This window comes from Heptranchias perlo, unplaced genomic scaffold (genome assembly GCF_035084215.1).
Source record: "Heptranchias perlo isolate sHepPer1 unplaced genomic scaffold, sHepPer1.hap1 HAP1_SCAFFOLD_54, whole genome shotgun sequence".
NCBI classification, from domain to species: Eukaryota; Metazoa; Chordata; class Chondrichthyes; order Hexanchiformes; family Hexanchidae; genus Heptranchias; species Heptranchias perlo.
This window is the reverse complement of record NW_027139559.1, coordinates 6,194,485-6,210,816: the sequence shown is the minus strand read 5'-3', so window position 1 is coordinate 6,210,816 and position 16,332 is coordinate 6,194,485. Positions and strand designations below refer to the sequence as shown.

Genomic DNA, 16,332 nt, shown 5'->3' with positions numbered 1-16,332 from the left:
ACAGTCTACTGTCCAAACGGAGTCTGAACGGAGATCAGACATTGTACACATAAAACACAGATGCAGGTTCCATCCCAATGTTTGCACACTGATGAGTTATGTTAAAACATTGAATATAAGTTGTGCACTATTAAATCCCACATCCTCCAATCTGCACACCAGACCTCAACAATCTGCCGATCTGAGTTGGTACCAGGCCTGGAGGGTGCATGCACCAAGGTTCTCTGCTGATGCTGAGAGACTGTGGTGCAGTTGAACAGAAGGAGGAGCATTCTATATTCGCAGGGGTGGGCACGGGCAAGAGGCCCTCCAGGCATAAATCAGTGGGAGGCAGCGGGGGACGAAGTCAATGCCAGGCGCACAGCATCATGAACATGGATGCAGTGCAGGAAGAAGTTCAATACTTTGACGTGAGTGGTCAAGGTGAGTGAGGGCAAATCTCAAGTGGCATCTCCGCCCAAATGCACCACGCAATACAGCCCCCATCCCCCACATACCAACAATCTCTTTCCATCAGCACTCAACTCTTGTAATCAGAGGCTTCCACTCACTCTTACACATTACCACTGTTGCAAGCCGCCCACCCACAACTCATAGGTCATACACAGTGGCAGATATTTAATCATGACAGGCACATCACCCAGCCACACATCCAGCTTTCTTGCAGGTGAAGGTGGCGCATATCAGGAGGCAGCAAGTGGCAGTGGCATTTAGCCCGCCGAGCCTGTTCCACCATTCAATGAGATCATGGCGGACATGTGACCTAATTCCATATCCCTGGCTTAGCTCCATATCCATAAATAACCATGGTTCACAGAAATCTATCAATCTCAGATTTAAAATTCACAAGTGAGCAACCATCAACTACCATCTGCAGAAGAGCGTTCCAAAACGTCTCCCACCCTTTGCGTACAGAAGCCGAGGTTCAGTGACAGTAACACACCGGAGAAAAGAAAGTGTCTCAAGATGTTGTGCAGATTGAAGCTGAATATGAATTCATCGCAATTCTCGCGATGTGATGAATGCAGTATGAAAATGCTCCTGCATTGGGCGTTAATCGAACACTTGCTTCGTGTGTGACAGGCAAGAATTCGATCTCCAAAACACCAATGCCCAAGTGGCAGGTGGCGGCATCTGTCCACTTGAAAACCTGCCTGAAAAAATATGCAATCTTACAGGCCAAAAATGAGTGTGTTTGATGAGATTATTACAACAACGCGGCTCTAGTGGCGCAATCGGTTAGCGCGCGGTACTTATAGGACAGTATTTCAAGCTCAAGAAATGCCGAGGTTGTAAGTTCGAGCCTCACCTGGAGCAGTTTAATCTTTTGCTTCTAACATTTCCACCGGAGTTCAAGGTAAAGCTGGTCTGTTCCATGAAACATCGCCTTCTTCGTGTTCTCATGTGGGCAGTGTAACATAAGGGTGAACTCTGCGACATATCACAAGTGTTGTCAGCAGCTAAATGTGTTCTCAACGCGCATGACGCCTGAAGCCACCAGCTGTTTGACCTGGCCGTCCGCCACAAATGCACTTGTTTGTGCCCCAGTACAAGTATCGGGAACTTTCCAGACTCTGAGGACTTCACCGAGGACTGCGAGTGAATACGGTGCCTTGGAGAACCACAGGCTCAATTACCAGCCGTCGACTTCAGGGGTCCCGGACGGGCAGACGGACGTGAGCTTGTGATTGATTGTTTGTCTGTTACAGTACTTGTATGTTATAAGTGTTACAATAAAGTAGTACCTTTTACTTTCGCCTGTGTACTATATCGTCTCAGATCCAGAACCTGTGTTTAAAACAAAACACTACACAATACGACAGTGTAACCCTGCGATAAAACAATACATAGATTCTAGATAGAATTTACAGAAACGGGCCATTCAGCCCAACTGGTCTCTGCTGGTGTTTATGCTCCACACAATAATCCTCCTAGTCCACCTCATCTAAACCTATCAGCACATCTTTCTGTTCCTTTCTCTCTCGTGTACTTATCGAGCGCCCCCTGACATGCTTCTGGGATATTCGCCTCAACTACTCCATGTAGCAGTAACTTCCACATTCTCACCACTCTCTGAGTAAAGATGTTTCTCCTGAATTCCTTATTGGATGTATTAGTGACCAGTTTCAACTGATCACCCGAAAATTTCGACTCTCCGCAAGTTGAAACATCTTCTCTATCCCCATCTATCAAACGCTTTCTTAATTGTGAAGACCTCGACCAGGTCACCTCTTAGTCTTCTCTCCTCTAGATTAAAATGTCCCACACTGTTCAGTCTTTCCTGACAGGCATAACCTTTGAGATCTGGTATCATCCTCGTGAATATTTGTTTTCGTTCTCCAGTGCCTCTCTATCCGTTCCCGTAATATGGAGACCAGAACAGTTCAGACCTAAAACGTCATCTCTGGTTCTCTCCCCACAGTTGCTGCCTGACCTGCTGAATTTGCAGCATTTTCCGTTTTTATTCTAAGCCTGGTTCGAAACAAGGTTCTGTACATGTTTAACATATCTTCTCTGCATTTCAATTCTATTCCTGTGCATATGAGCCCCAGTGTTTGGTTAGCATTTTTATGGTCTTGTGTTGCTTTTTTTAATGATTTGTGAATCTGTACCCAAGATCCTTCTGTCTCCTTTAGCCCATTTGCACTCTTATTTTCCACAGTATGTGGCCTCCTTATTCCGAATATCAAAATGTACTATATCAGACTTAACTCTATTGAAATTCAGTCGCCATTTACACGCCCATTCTGTACGTTTATTAACGTCTTGTATTTTGTCGCAGTCCTCCCTGCGATTATCTATACCTCTCAATTTGGTGTCATCTGCAAGTTTTGAATTTCTACTTCCAATTCCTGAGTCCAATGGTTCCCGCTTATAATCTGAAGTGGATTTTCATGTTGCTGTACTGCCCCATATCTAACAAGACGATTGTATCATTCCGGGATTTAAAAATACATGGATTTTACATAGAAACTAAATAGAATTTAAAGCATAGAAACAGGCAGTTCGGCGCATTAGTTGCTCTAGGTGCTCACACTCAACACGAGATTCCTCCCATCCCGATTCATCTAACTTTATTAGAGCATCTTTGTATTCCTTTCTCCCTCATGTAATTATTTAGCTTCCCCTTAAATGCATCTATGCTGTTCCCCTCAACCACTCCATTTTGTAGCAACTTCAACATTCCAACCCCTCGCTGGGTAAAGAAGTTTCTCCTGAATTCCTCACTGGATTTATTAGTGACTATTTTATATACTCACCCCAAGTTGTGGACTCCCTACAGCTTGAAACATCTTCTCTACCTCTACTCAATGAAATCTCTTCAGAATTGTAAAGACCTCTATTAGGTCACCGCTCAGTCTTCTCTTTCCTCGAGAGAAAATATAGAACAGCCTGCTCTCTGGTTGGCTCGAGAAAGTGATGCTCTAAGAAACTGTCCCGAAAGCACCCTGTGAACTCATCTTCCAGGCTACCTTTCCCAATCAGATTCTTCCAATCTATATGTAGATTAAAATCACCCTTGATTATCGTTGTTCCTTTCTCACAAGCCCCCATTATTTCTTCCTCTATTATATCCTGCAGTATTAATTCAGTGTCTCTCTCTCACACACCCTGGGACAGACTGCAGTATTGAATGTTGCCTCGCTCTCTCGCACATCCTGGAAATCCCGCAATATTAGTTCATTTTCCCTTTCTTGCACCCTGGAATATCCTATAGTATTTATTCAGTGTCTCTCTCTCTCGCACTGTGGAATACCCTGCAGTATTAAATCAGTCACTCTCTGTTTCGCACACACCCTGGAATAACCTGCATTTTTAATTTAGTGCCTCTCTCTCTCACACGCAGTTATATTCTATAATATTCATTCCGTGTATCCCTCTCACACACACACTGGAATATCTGGCAGTATTAATTAAGTGTATCTTTCTCGCGCACACCCTCGAATAAACTGCAGTATTAATTCAGTGTCTGTCTCTCGCACACACCCTGGAATATCTTGCAATATTAATTCAGTGTCTCTCTCGCACACGTCCTGCAATATCCTGCAATATTGATGTCAGGCACCGAGAACTCAATATTGCAGAAAACATAGAGGAGTATAAAAAGTGCAGGGGTGAGAGAGGAAATATTAAGGGGCTTAGCATTTTTGAAAGTGGACAAATCGCCACGCCCGGAACAAATATATCCGAGGCTCTTAAGAGAAGCAAGGGAAGAAATAACAGAGGCTCTGACCATCATTTTCCAATCATCCCTGGATGCAGGCGTGATGCCGGAGGATTGGAGGACTGCAACATTTGTACCATAGTTTAAAAAGGGAGAAAGGGATAGACCGAGTAATTATAGGCCAGTCAGTCCAACCTCGGTGATGGACACATTATTGTAAAACATCTGAGGGACAGTAATAATCGTCATTTAGAAAAGCACGGAGTAATCAAGGACAGTCAGCATGGATTTGTTAAGGGAAGGTCGTTTCTGACTGACCTGATTGAATTTTTTGAGGAGGTAAAAAGGAGGGTCGATGAGGTTAGCGCATTTGATGTAGACTACATGAATTTAGCAAGGCTTTAGACAAGATCCAACATGGCAGATAGGTCAGAAAAGTAAAAGACCATGTGATCCAGGGGAAAGCGGCAAGTTGGATCCAAAATTAGATCAGTGGCAGGAAGCAAAGGGTAATGGCTGACGGGTGCTTTTGTGAATGGAAGGCTGTTTCCAGTAGGATTCCACAGGATTCAGTACTAGGTCCCTTGATTTTTGTGATATATATCAATGATTAGGACGTAGATCGAGGGGACATGATTAAGAAGTTTGCAGATGATACAAGAATTGGCTGTGTGGTTGATAGTGAGGAGGAAAGCAGTAGAGTGCAGGAAGATATCAATGGACTGGTCAAGTGGGTAGAAAAGTGGCAAATGGAATTCAATCCGCAGAAGTGTGAGGTAATGCATTTGGGGAAGGCAAACAAGGCAAGGGAATACACAATAAATGGTAAGATACTGAAAAGTGCAGAGGAACAGAGGGACCTTGGAGTGCAGCTCCACAGATCCCTGAAGGTAGCAGGACAGGTAGAAAAGATGATTAAGAAGGCATATGGAAAACCTTCCTTTATTCGCCTAAGCATAGTATATAAGAACATGGAGGCTATGGTAGAACTGTATAAAATATTGGTTAGGCCACAGTTTGAGTACTACGTACAGTTCTGGTCACCACATTACAGGAAAGATGTGATTGCACGAGAGTGGGTACAGAGGAGATTTATAAGGAGTTTGCCAGGACCGGAGAATTTTAGCTATGAGGACAGATTGGATCGGCTGGGGTTGTTTTTTTGAACAGAGGAGGCTGTGGGGCGATTTAATTGAGGTGCATAAAATTATGAGGGGCCTAGATAGAGTGGATAGGGAGGACATATTTCACTTAGCAGAGAGGTTAATAACCAGGGGGCATAGATTTAAAGTAACTGTTAGAAGGATTAGATGGGAATTGAGGAGAATTTTTCCACCCAGAGTGTGGTGGGGGTCTGGAACTCATTGCATGAAAGGGTGGTGGAGGCATAAATCCTCATCACATTTAAAAAGTACTTGGATAAGCACTTGATGCACCGTAACTGGAAAGGCTCCGGACCAAGAGCTGAAAAGTCGGATTCGGCTCGAAAAAACTTTTTCGGCCGGCATAGACACGAGGGGCGGAATGGCCTCTCTTTGTGCCGTAAATTTATATGATACAATGATTACATTTATATACTTGTATATGACATAGACTACAGTTCGGCACAGAAACAGGCCACTCGGCCCATTTGGATACGGAAGTTTCTCCTGAATTCCTTATTTGACAACAACAAATTCTTGTATATATAATATAAAATATATATATTACGTAGAATACAGCACGGCACAGAAACAGACCAATCGGCCTAACTGGGTAAAGAGGTATCTCCGAGAAGCCCCGGCCCACAACAACAACAACAACAACAACAACAACAGATTTTGATGCTGCATAGAACTTCATAGAACGTACAGCAGAAGAATTGTGGGCGTTCGTCCCAACTGGGTAAAGAAGTATCCCATGGTATTCCCACAGAGTCCCAGAGTTCCCACAGTGCACCCAATGATCCCACAATGTACCCAGTGATCGCACAATAATCCCACAGTTGCCCAATGATCCCACGATCCTCCCAGTGATCCTATGATGCCCCAGTGATCCCACAGTGTCCCAGTGATCCCGCAGGGTTCTAGTGATCCCATAATGATATCACCGTGTCCCAGTGATCCCTCAGAGTTCCAGTGATCCCACAGTGATCCCACAGTGTTCCAATAATCCCAAAGTGCTCCAGTGACCCTGCGAATCCCTACGTGGTCAGTTTTCGGTAAAATATTAAAATGTCTACGTGGCAAAGAAGCAGAATGCAAAATGGTTAGAAAGGGTTAATTAGTTAGTAACTGAGATTGATACAAGTGGCCTGGCCCTCCTGCTGGGCCATATGTTTGCTTAGTCAGCAGGCCTGCATTGTCTTATCAATGATAGGTCTTTGATGTGAGTCAAGGACTGGTCTGAATGTCTCCATGTTTATGGCAGATCAATATAGGTAACGAGCTTAGCCAAAGTTGAAAGACATTCCAGGTTGGGAGATAAGGAACAGAAGGAACAGGGAAGAACATTCTAAGTTGGAAAGTGAGGAAGTTATCCCCTTTGATGTCTAACAGCAGCATGATCAGCACATGGACGATTTATGATTGGCCGGAAATAATGTAACCTCGCATGGCAACCTATGCCCGGCTTATGATTGGTGTTGACCCTCGTTAAGTATGTTCCAACCCTATTGATTTGTATAAAAACGTGTGGATTTCTGTATGTTGTTGTTCTTGCTCTGCCAGCATAGAGGGACTCTATCAGGAGTCCAAATCAATGCTGCAGACTAAGAACCCTGCTATTAAAGATGTGTTGAACTTTAAAATGTATTCGACTTCAGTTATTACTGAACCAGACTGAGGGGAAAGAATCCGGTTCGTCATTTGGTGGCAGCGGTGGGATCTTAACGGTCGTTCACCGAGAGTTCGCGGAGTAAGAGGCGGATTGTCTCAGACACGGAGGAAGGAAATGGCGCCCCGATGTAAGTAGTCTTAATTTACTATGTCGGTTTTCCTCCAATCCGTCAGTCTGACGACGAATCGTCCAATCGCTAACACTCGTGTGCGTCCTTACAAGATTCAGGTCAGTCTGGCGAATACACAGAAATAGCAGGAGGAGGTCAGTGGTCGAATATCACTGAGGGGATAACGTGTAAGCGGTAGGTCAGTGGTCAATATCACTGAGGGTAGTCAGGGTTTAAGTTCCTGATGATTGGATATAAACAGGAACTATTGATAAAACTTAGATGCCGAAAAAAAGGCTCAGGAATTAATTTGGAAAAATAACAGAGGTACCTCAGCCAAAGAACTAATTGCTTTATGGAGACAGTACTGTAAAAAAAAATGGATAGAATTAAGTGACTCGACAAATGTTTAAAAGACAGAGACCCGAAAAAGAAAGGTTTTGTTGTGTAAGTGTACTGTCCCTTTAAAAAGCCTGTCTTGATCAGTGTTTTTTTTGTCGGTGTTGTGGGCCACACCCCCTTCTTACTGTGTCTTACGTGTTTTCTTCCTTTGTGTAATGTATCTGTCTTGTCGTGTGTTTAATTCTGATACTGCCGAATTAAAATTGGAGTTATTGAGGTTAAGTGACCTGTTGAATTCTGGTTCTTATGAAGTGTGGGCATGTTAAATTCCAGACATGGAATCTTCAAAAAATTGGCATTTTGAATGTTTATTTTGTGATTGGCTGTAGTTTAAAAAGAGGTTAAAAATTAACGGGATACATTAAAAAACTATCTGGTATCATTGTGATAGGAAAAGTCAGAAAGCTGGAACAGCTCGCAGCGTTGATTATAATCACATCCACTAAAAGTATGTGAAAAAATAGTGTGCAAAAATATAGTATAAAGCAATCCACAAATGTGAGAAGTAAAAAAATCAGTCAAACCTGTGTGAAGTGAAATTTGGAAGGTGGGAACTTAATCTCAAAAGGGAGAAGGATCAAATTACTCCTACCACAAGAGCAAGTTAATATTAACCCCTTCCATCCCAAGAAGCCAGACTGTCATGCCAAGAGCAGTTCAAACAGATAGAAATGACCCAGTCGGTTGAGAACTGTCTGAGGCTTGCCCAGAACACAGGTGAACATGAGGTAATAATTGGTATAGGTTATATTAGTAAAATTGTCCCAATCACTCGGAAATGCCAAAGGCTACAATTGACTGAGATATAAGTTTTCACGCTACAGTGAAAAATTGATAAGAAAGGAATGTAAAACAAATCATATGAAAAGGAAGCATAGGTTAGACAATTGGAAGTCCATTACTTGAGCTATGTACTGACACAGGGTACTAAACACCTATCAGTTTTACCCTGCCACAGTATGATAAGGAAGTTTTGACAAGTTCTGGGGCTATTCAATTTTATTTGAAATTAATAGTAGAATACAAGATCTGACCAAAGAGGGGAGACCTTCCCTGACAAATTATATAACTCGCATTGAGACTGCTAAGAAAACTCAACAATTAGATCAACACCTCCTAACTCAAGTGTTAAAACAAAGAGCCACATGGAATGGAGGTGGACATCGTAAAAAGAGATAGGCAAATATGGAGACGTAAAGATCTGTGATAAGTGATATAGCAACTGCCTTTGCCTCAGTTGTTAACACCATTGATTTGACAACATTAGATCAAAAGGTCAGAGATTTAGGGTCTCGCATTAAAGATATATTAAAAGATAAATGAAAATACAGATAAGGAATTGTCTGAGGATCAAATGCTGACCATATATTTGCAAAGGATAGCTACAGTGCTAGAAACACATGCCCAAACCATTAATAAATTAATAAAAGAGGAATATAACGTATCTTAGCAAGCGGCTGCTAATGATATCTGCTTAATGTGGTTACATCTTGAAAACACAGAGATTAGGACTTGGAGTTAGAAATTCCAGTCTGCAGCCCTGCGTACATCTGTATGTGGGAGAGGACAGTGTTTATTTCAGACAGGCTGCGTGCTTCAGAGAGAGTGGAACTAGGCAATTTCTCTCTCCTGTTTTGTTTTCTAAATTTGTTTTGGGTATAGGGATTATTCCTTTGGATAAATAATAAATGAAGATTTGACAAATTAATCACTTGGGCTCTCAAGAAGAGCCGCAATGGATTTTCTGTGTTTCTTTTAAAACAGGTGACCCTGGTTTTTTTTTGGGACCACGTGAGTGTTGATGGTGCAGGATTACCAAGAGTAGTTACAAAGTTACGGTGCAACCTTTGCTGGAGAAATTTGGTGCAGGAAACGATCCAGTGGTGTTAAAGATTTAAGACTTTAGCTGCAGACATCAGCGGATACCAAATGTCACAGCGTGGTGATATCAACCTGATTCTCTTCTTTTGAAAACATTTTGATTTGTTTTGTTTTAACCTATTTGTTGTCTTCCGAGACAGAATGCTCGAGGTGGGGAGATATGGGAATTTCTCTAAAGTCATTGAATTGGGCATGATAAAAAATCAATCTGGCATAAATATACAATCTAGTGGAAGTCAGGAAAGTGTAGTTGAGAATAGTAAATTGATAGCTTTCTCGTGGAGATATTTGTGTCCTTGCCTATAATGAATAATGAGAAAACTACACTCAAAAGCCTGGCCACTACCCTGACATCGGGACCATGCAGGGGGAGATAAGCACTCTAGATACCCCTGATCTTTTTGATAAGATAACCTGAAAACCTAAGAATGGCTACAGTGGACATAAAAGATACAAATGTATGTTGCCATCATCTGAAACGGAGATCAGGATGAAGAACATGATTACAAAGGCCTATGGCCTGGTGAGCTATTGCAACCACTCTTTAAACAAACCAGTTGCTTTTACAGGACTGAATCCTACAGGACATATGATGTGTGCCATGGAAAATGTTCGGAAATACCATGAGGAAGAAGAGACTGGCCAGCAGAAAGTTAATATCCAAGAACACTAAGCTCATTCCTATGAGATGCTGCTAGTATGCGGAGATACATGAAGAAGATACATTGAAGAATGAGTCTCAGACGGGCTCAGTTACTTGACAACAGCACAACAGGAAAATGGTTAATGTGGTCCAGGCGAGTGAGAAATCCTTTTAAATAAGGCACTGACACATGGTCCATAGAGAAACCAACTAATTAATGAAACAGTCAGGAAACACTGGTATCAATCAAAAGGACTGAAATTAAAGTAAAGAGGGACACAGTAATTTGGATTTCCAAAATTCAGGGTTAGGTTCCCGTCAGTTAACAATAAAATTGGGAGAAACAATATTTAGAAGATATCCGCACGATGGATACAAAATTACAAGATTATGAGGGGCCCAGATAGAGTCGACAGGAAGTACCTGTTTCCCCTAGCAGAGGGTTCAAGAACTGGAGGACGTAGATTTAAGCTGATTGGCTAGAACAAAATTAAAGGGATGTGTTACTAGACATGCTGTCACTGTGTGTCCACATAGTGTTGGACACAGCCCAGAAGCACAGTGTGGGTTTAATAATACCGGTACCAATCGGGATATTAACTGTACCATGGAGGCCCTAGAGGTGGATCTAAAACCCACTTAAGTGGTATATGCCGGAGAGGGCGAATACTGTGTTACAACTAATTTGAAAACGTTTAAATATGCCAATCTAACTTGTGATATTTTAAGTCCAGAATTCTACTCCATTTCTGAAGTCCCGGTTCGGATTGGACCCGAGGAACTGGTAGAGATACACCGGCATAACCTCACCACCGTACAAGTTTCTGAGAATGTCAGAAAGGACTTAAAAGCATATCAGGACACATTTGGGTATCTGACACCCCTGTTGCCTAAATACTTGGAAGTATTGCGAATGGAGATACGCCTCTCCCAGAAGGTTTATTATAACCTACAACAGGACAGCAACATTAAGCATGACATTGACCAAATTAAAGTCACCACCTGGTGAAATGACCCCTGGAATTTGGGACTGAATATACAGATCCATCTTTGGATTAGATTAGTTTCATATATATTAGTCGTAGTGCAGTTTGTTGTAATGTGCTTCTTGATTTTCATTGCATGTAATAAATGTAAGCAGAGGATGAAGGGTTTGGCAAAGATAGTAAAACAGAGCCTGGGTGAGAATGTCCCCATTGTCTCTGTGGTTTCAACTAAGAACACATCTTAATGGTACCGGGAGTAGCACCCGCTGGGGTAAGGTGCATGTAAAAGGGAAGACAATTATAGTTTGATAGGATTATCAGATGCTCTGCCTCTCTTCCACCCGGACTGGTGGCCAACACGAAGGGAACCTGGTTAAGATGAGGTACAGCATCTAATGGGATACTGTAGGGAGAATTTGGATTAAGGGATATAATGGGGAGGGCACCAATTCACAGGTGTAAAATGGTCTGAAAGGTACCATTCAGTCTAGTTAGGCTGGAAACAAAATATAAAGCACCATGGGATATTTGACTATGTTAGCCTTTTCAAACTAACATGAATAGGTTTAGCTGACCAAGGACATTCGCAGCTTACTTGAGAGATGTTTAGAAGGAGTCTGTTCCTGAGAACAGATAAGATACAAAGGCGTATTGATGAAACATGTCTGTGTTCTATTGGGACTTCTCTAGTTCAAGGGCTAGTCATATTCATTGTTATAATTCTTATAGTTTATTGCTTACTTAAATGTTGCTGCACTGCAGAACCAGTGAGCACCGTAATAATTGGTTATCATAAAATGATAAAAGGGGGGAATGAGAATCCCTACGTGGTCAGTTTTCGGTAAAATATTAAAATGTCTACGTGGCAAAGAAGCAGAATGCAAAATGGTTAGAAAGGGTTAATTAGTTAGTAACTGAGATTGATACAAGTGGCCTGGCCCTCCTGCTGGGCCATATGTTTGCTTAGTCAGCAGGCCTGCATTGTCTTATCAATGATAGGTCTTTGATGTGAGTCAAGGACTGGTCTGAATGTCTCCATGTTTATGGCAGATCAATATAGGTAACGAGCTTAGCCAAAGTTGAAAGACATTCCAGGTTGGGAGATAAGGAACAGAAGGAACAGGGAAGAACTTTCTAAGTTGGAAAGTGAGGAAGTTATCCCCTTTGATGTCTAACAGCAGCATGATCAGCACATGGACGATTTATGATTGGCCGGAAATAATGTAACCTCGCATGGCAACCTATGCCCGGCTTATGATTGGTGTTGACCCTCGTTAAGTATGTTCCAACCCTATTGATTTGTATAAAAACGTGTGGATTTCTGTATGTTGTTGTTCTTGCTCTGCCAGCATAGAGGGACTCTATCAGGAGTCCAAATCAATGCTGCAGACTAAGAACCCTGCTATTAAAGATGTGTTGAACTTTAAAATGTATTCGACTTCAGTTATTACTGAACCAGACTGAGGGGAAAGAATCCGGTTCGTCAACCCAACAGTGACCCAGTGATCCCACAGTGGTCCATTGATCTCACAATGATCCAGTGATACCCCTGTGATCCCAGAGTGCACCAATGATCCCATTGTGTCCCAATGATCCCACGGTAAACCAGTGACCCCACAGTGCACCCGGTGATCCCACAGTAACCCAGACACATGAGCCTCATTGCGTGCAGCCTGTGGTGAAGGCCTCGGTCGGTTCTCTCAGGAGAGAAAGCGTCTTTTGCAAGGATTCCTCCCACTCCCAAATTTTCTCTTTCCACACCTTCATATATTTCAATAAAAACATTCATCTGGAGATAAAGAGAGAGAGAGAGAGAGATAAATAATTCATTAAAAACAAACACACACACAAACACACACTCCGTTACACGGGCAATCTCTCAGCAAACCCCATTGACAAACAAAATCCTTAGTTACAAAGCAGAGAATCTAAAGAGAAGAGAGAATAATTGGCAGATTGTGAGAGAGACAGAAAGACAATCAGTACAGACTGAAGAGCACATGTTGCTTCTCTTTCTTTCTCTCCGCCTAATACAAGTTTCCAGGGTTTTCGCTCCTGCTTGGCCACTCCTTCCCCGTGAAAAGTTTCAGTTTGCTTCTTCTGTTTGCGTCTCCTGGTCAGTGTTTGCTGCAGGTTCCAAACTGCCCCTGTGTTCGTTTTCGCTTCTATTCCTGGAGCAGGGGACGAAAAGCCTGATGATTTCTTGCTACCTCACCACTTTTTGTTGCAGCTTGCAAAGGGTGAACGAACGTTCCCTTTGCTCTTTTCTCTTGTTTTAATCAGTAGTGGATAAAAAGCCTGTCGTTTGTGGTCAACTGACAATTTGTGGCTTTTTCCAATTAGCTGAAGAGTTAAAACAAATTCATGACATTTAAAAGAGCCAAAGCAAAGAAATGTGAAAAACACAACATGATTCCTCATTCCGTTACGGGGACAATCACTCAGCGACATTCAGTTACACAGAAACAAAGCCCAGTTTCTAACGTAGATGAATTTAAAGAGTAAAATATTGAGAAACAATCTTTATCGACAACAACATGTATTTCTATATTACAACAACAACTCGCTTATATCATAATATATGTTTATAATTTACATAGAATACAGCACAGCACAGAAACAGGCCACTAGGCCCAACAGGATAAGGATGTTACTCCTGAATTCCTTATTTTATAATAAAAGCAACATCAACTTGTGAATATAATATATCTTTCTAGATTACAACAATTACTACAAAGCTCCCATAAGAGCTATGGGGAAAGACCTGGAGGCAGGGGAGATGACACTAATTGGATAGCTCTTTTAAAGTGCGGGCGCTGGCATGATGGGCCGAATGGCCTCCTCCTGCGATCCGATGGCACAATGCTTCGATGCCTTGAACCTGGAAAATGGCAGCCCGCCCTGAAAATTAAACTAAATGGCTGCCATGGACTTGAATCAAACTGGCCGTCCAAAAATAAAAAGGCCATCCTCAAATAAAATCGCAGCCAGTAAGAAAATATTACTGAGGGTTTCGGCGGCGAGAAAAAGAGCAAGTTCATTTGCTGTTCTTGTTAAATCACTATTGCACTATAGTTAAAGAAAAAAATGGAGTGAGAATGGCACTCACACACTTCCTCACCCACTCAGTCACACACTCATCCGGTGACACAGGCATGTAATCTCTCAGCAAACACCATCGACAAACACAACCCCCCAGGTACAAAGCAGAGAATCTAAAGAGAAGAGATAAAAGTTGGGAGAGAGAGAGAGGGAAACAGACACCGAGGACAGACTGGGGAGCCACATGTTTTATCTCTCGCTCCAATAATAGTAATCAGACCAGTTTGCCCACGTTATGTCTCTTGATTTGTCACTTCCTCCCTCCCTTCCTCCCTCCCTTCCTCCCTCCCCCTAAAAGGCACCGGTTTGCTTCTGTCTGTCTGTCTGTCCTGGTCAGCGAACAAACTGCCCCGGGTTTTTTACCTCTCCTGTTCCTGGAGCTGGGGACAGACTAAAAGCTTGTGGTTTGATACTACATTCTGTTATTTTTTTTTTTATTCTTCCATGGGATTTGGGCGTCGCTGGCGAGGCCAGCATTTATTGCCCATCCCTAATTGCCCCTGAGAAGGTGCTGATGAGCCGCCTTCTTGAACCGCTGCAGTCCGTTGCAGTTTGGAAAGGGTGAATTAAATTTAACAAAGCTCTTTTCTCTTGTTTTAATTAGCAATGGACAAAAATCCTTTAGTTTGCTTGTGGTTAACTTACAGTTTTGACATTTCCAATTCGTCAACGACTTAAAACAAATTCATGACATTTAATAGAATCAAAGCAAATAACTTAATATTTTCTTTAATCAGAAACAATAACAGTATTTGTAACAGTAACAGAGCAGGACAGTGCGGAGAGACCCTGTCCAGTTTGGTAACACAGCAGAATGGGGAAGAGTACAATGTGATGTATTACAGAATCCAGCAGCTCACTGTGAAACTTACATATGGTAGAGATGGAGGAGCAAAACGATGCAAAGTAAGTTCATACTTTAATTTGTGGCAACGCGTTGTTACCTGCATAAGGTTTAATTTTACATTTAACTTAATGTACACTTTTTCCAAAAGAAACTTCAGGCACAAACCGTGGCTTTATAAGGAAAACAATCATTTATTATTCGTAATACACTCGTAAAATTGCCATTAGTAACACCGCATATCGAAAGTTATATCCACATGGTTGTTTCAAACTTGCCGGGAAGATTCCAGGTATTTTAATGGATACCGCTATAGTGTAGCTAGGTCATCTGCTTCACAGGCTATCTGTAAACCTGTATCGAGGCATCAAGCTTTGAGTAGCGAGTAGTCAGGAAGATTCCAGGTGAGGTGGTGCTGCAAGAAGCGAAAGGCGAGGTTGGAGCAGTCGTGGTGGATCTGCGTCTCTCCCCACTCAACTTCTGCCCAGTGTTTAAAGATCTTTTTAACTCAGAACCACACCTTTTGCACGGTGACTTGTCAACAATAGGTTCCTACAAATACAACCCACGATTGATTGACACTTCACTTGTTTTCTCTCAGTGTCCACAACATAACCAAGTTAAGTCGGCAGGTGTTCAAACTACCTCCGGACACACTGGAATCGTTCTTGTTGCGATGGTGATCTACCCTCTGCTGTGTTATCTTTTACATTGTGTCATTAACAATCTTTTTAACAGTCCTTCCACCTTTTAGAGTCCTTTTCCTTCTGGCATGCTGAAGCTGATTTACGATCAGGCTTTCGTTTATTGGGTGAATTTTACGACACAGAGCAGCTGGGAAACATCTGCAGTAAGTAATGGTCAGTGTCAGGTAAACAAGACTTTATTGTGCAGCCTCCAGGCATCACCTTTCGAAGCGTCAAAATTAAATCCACAGCGGTGTTTCCCCAGAACAAATATGAACTGTCTGACAGCTTCATCTGCTGCTGTTCTGCTGGTCAGCTCTCTCACACACTCCAGGCTGATTACAGTTTGTTTGTTTATTTCATGCTTTCTGTTTTCTATTCTCACTCCTGTCTGGACCCTCCTTTCAATATATGTTTGTCCGTCTTTCATTGTATCTGTTCTCCGTGAATATCGTGTATCTGTTTATTTTCTGTGTATTTTTCTATCTTGTAATTTCCAATTCTACTTCAATCATTTTGTAATTCGTTGTCAGTGATTGTCTCTCGTTCCATCCATGTCTGCTTGCTCTCTCTCTCTCTATATATATATATATTTTCTATATATATATAAGCTTTTCTTCACTCCTTCTTTCTCTCTTTATTTCTCTCCGCCCTTGAGTAACTCTGTCTCTGTCCCTCTTTATTTCTATCTGTCTCT

At 42.1% G+C, this 16,332-nt stretch overlaps 1 non-coding gene across 1 annotated transcript; it reads left to right on the top strand.

The window, feature by feature from the left end:
- The first annotated feature begins 1,220 nt into the window (after window positions 1-1,220).
- Window positions 1,221-1,317, top strand: trnai-uau (transfer RNA isoleucine (anticodon UAU)). Its single transcript has 2 exons — window positions 1,221-1,258; window positions 1,282-1,317. It is a non-coding gene; the product is annotated as a tRNA-Ile (tRNA).
- Window positions 1,318-16,332: the final 15,015 nt, after the last annotated feature.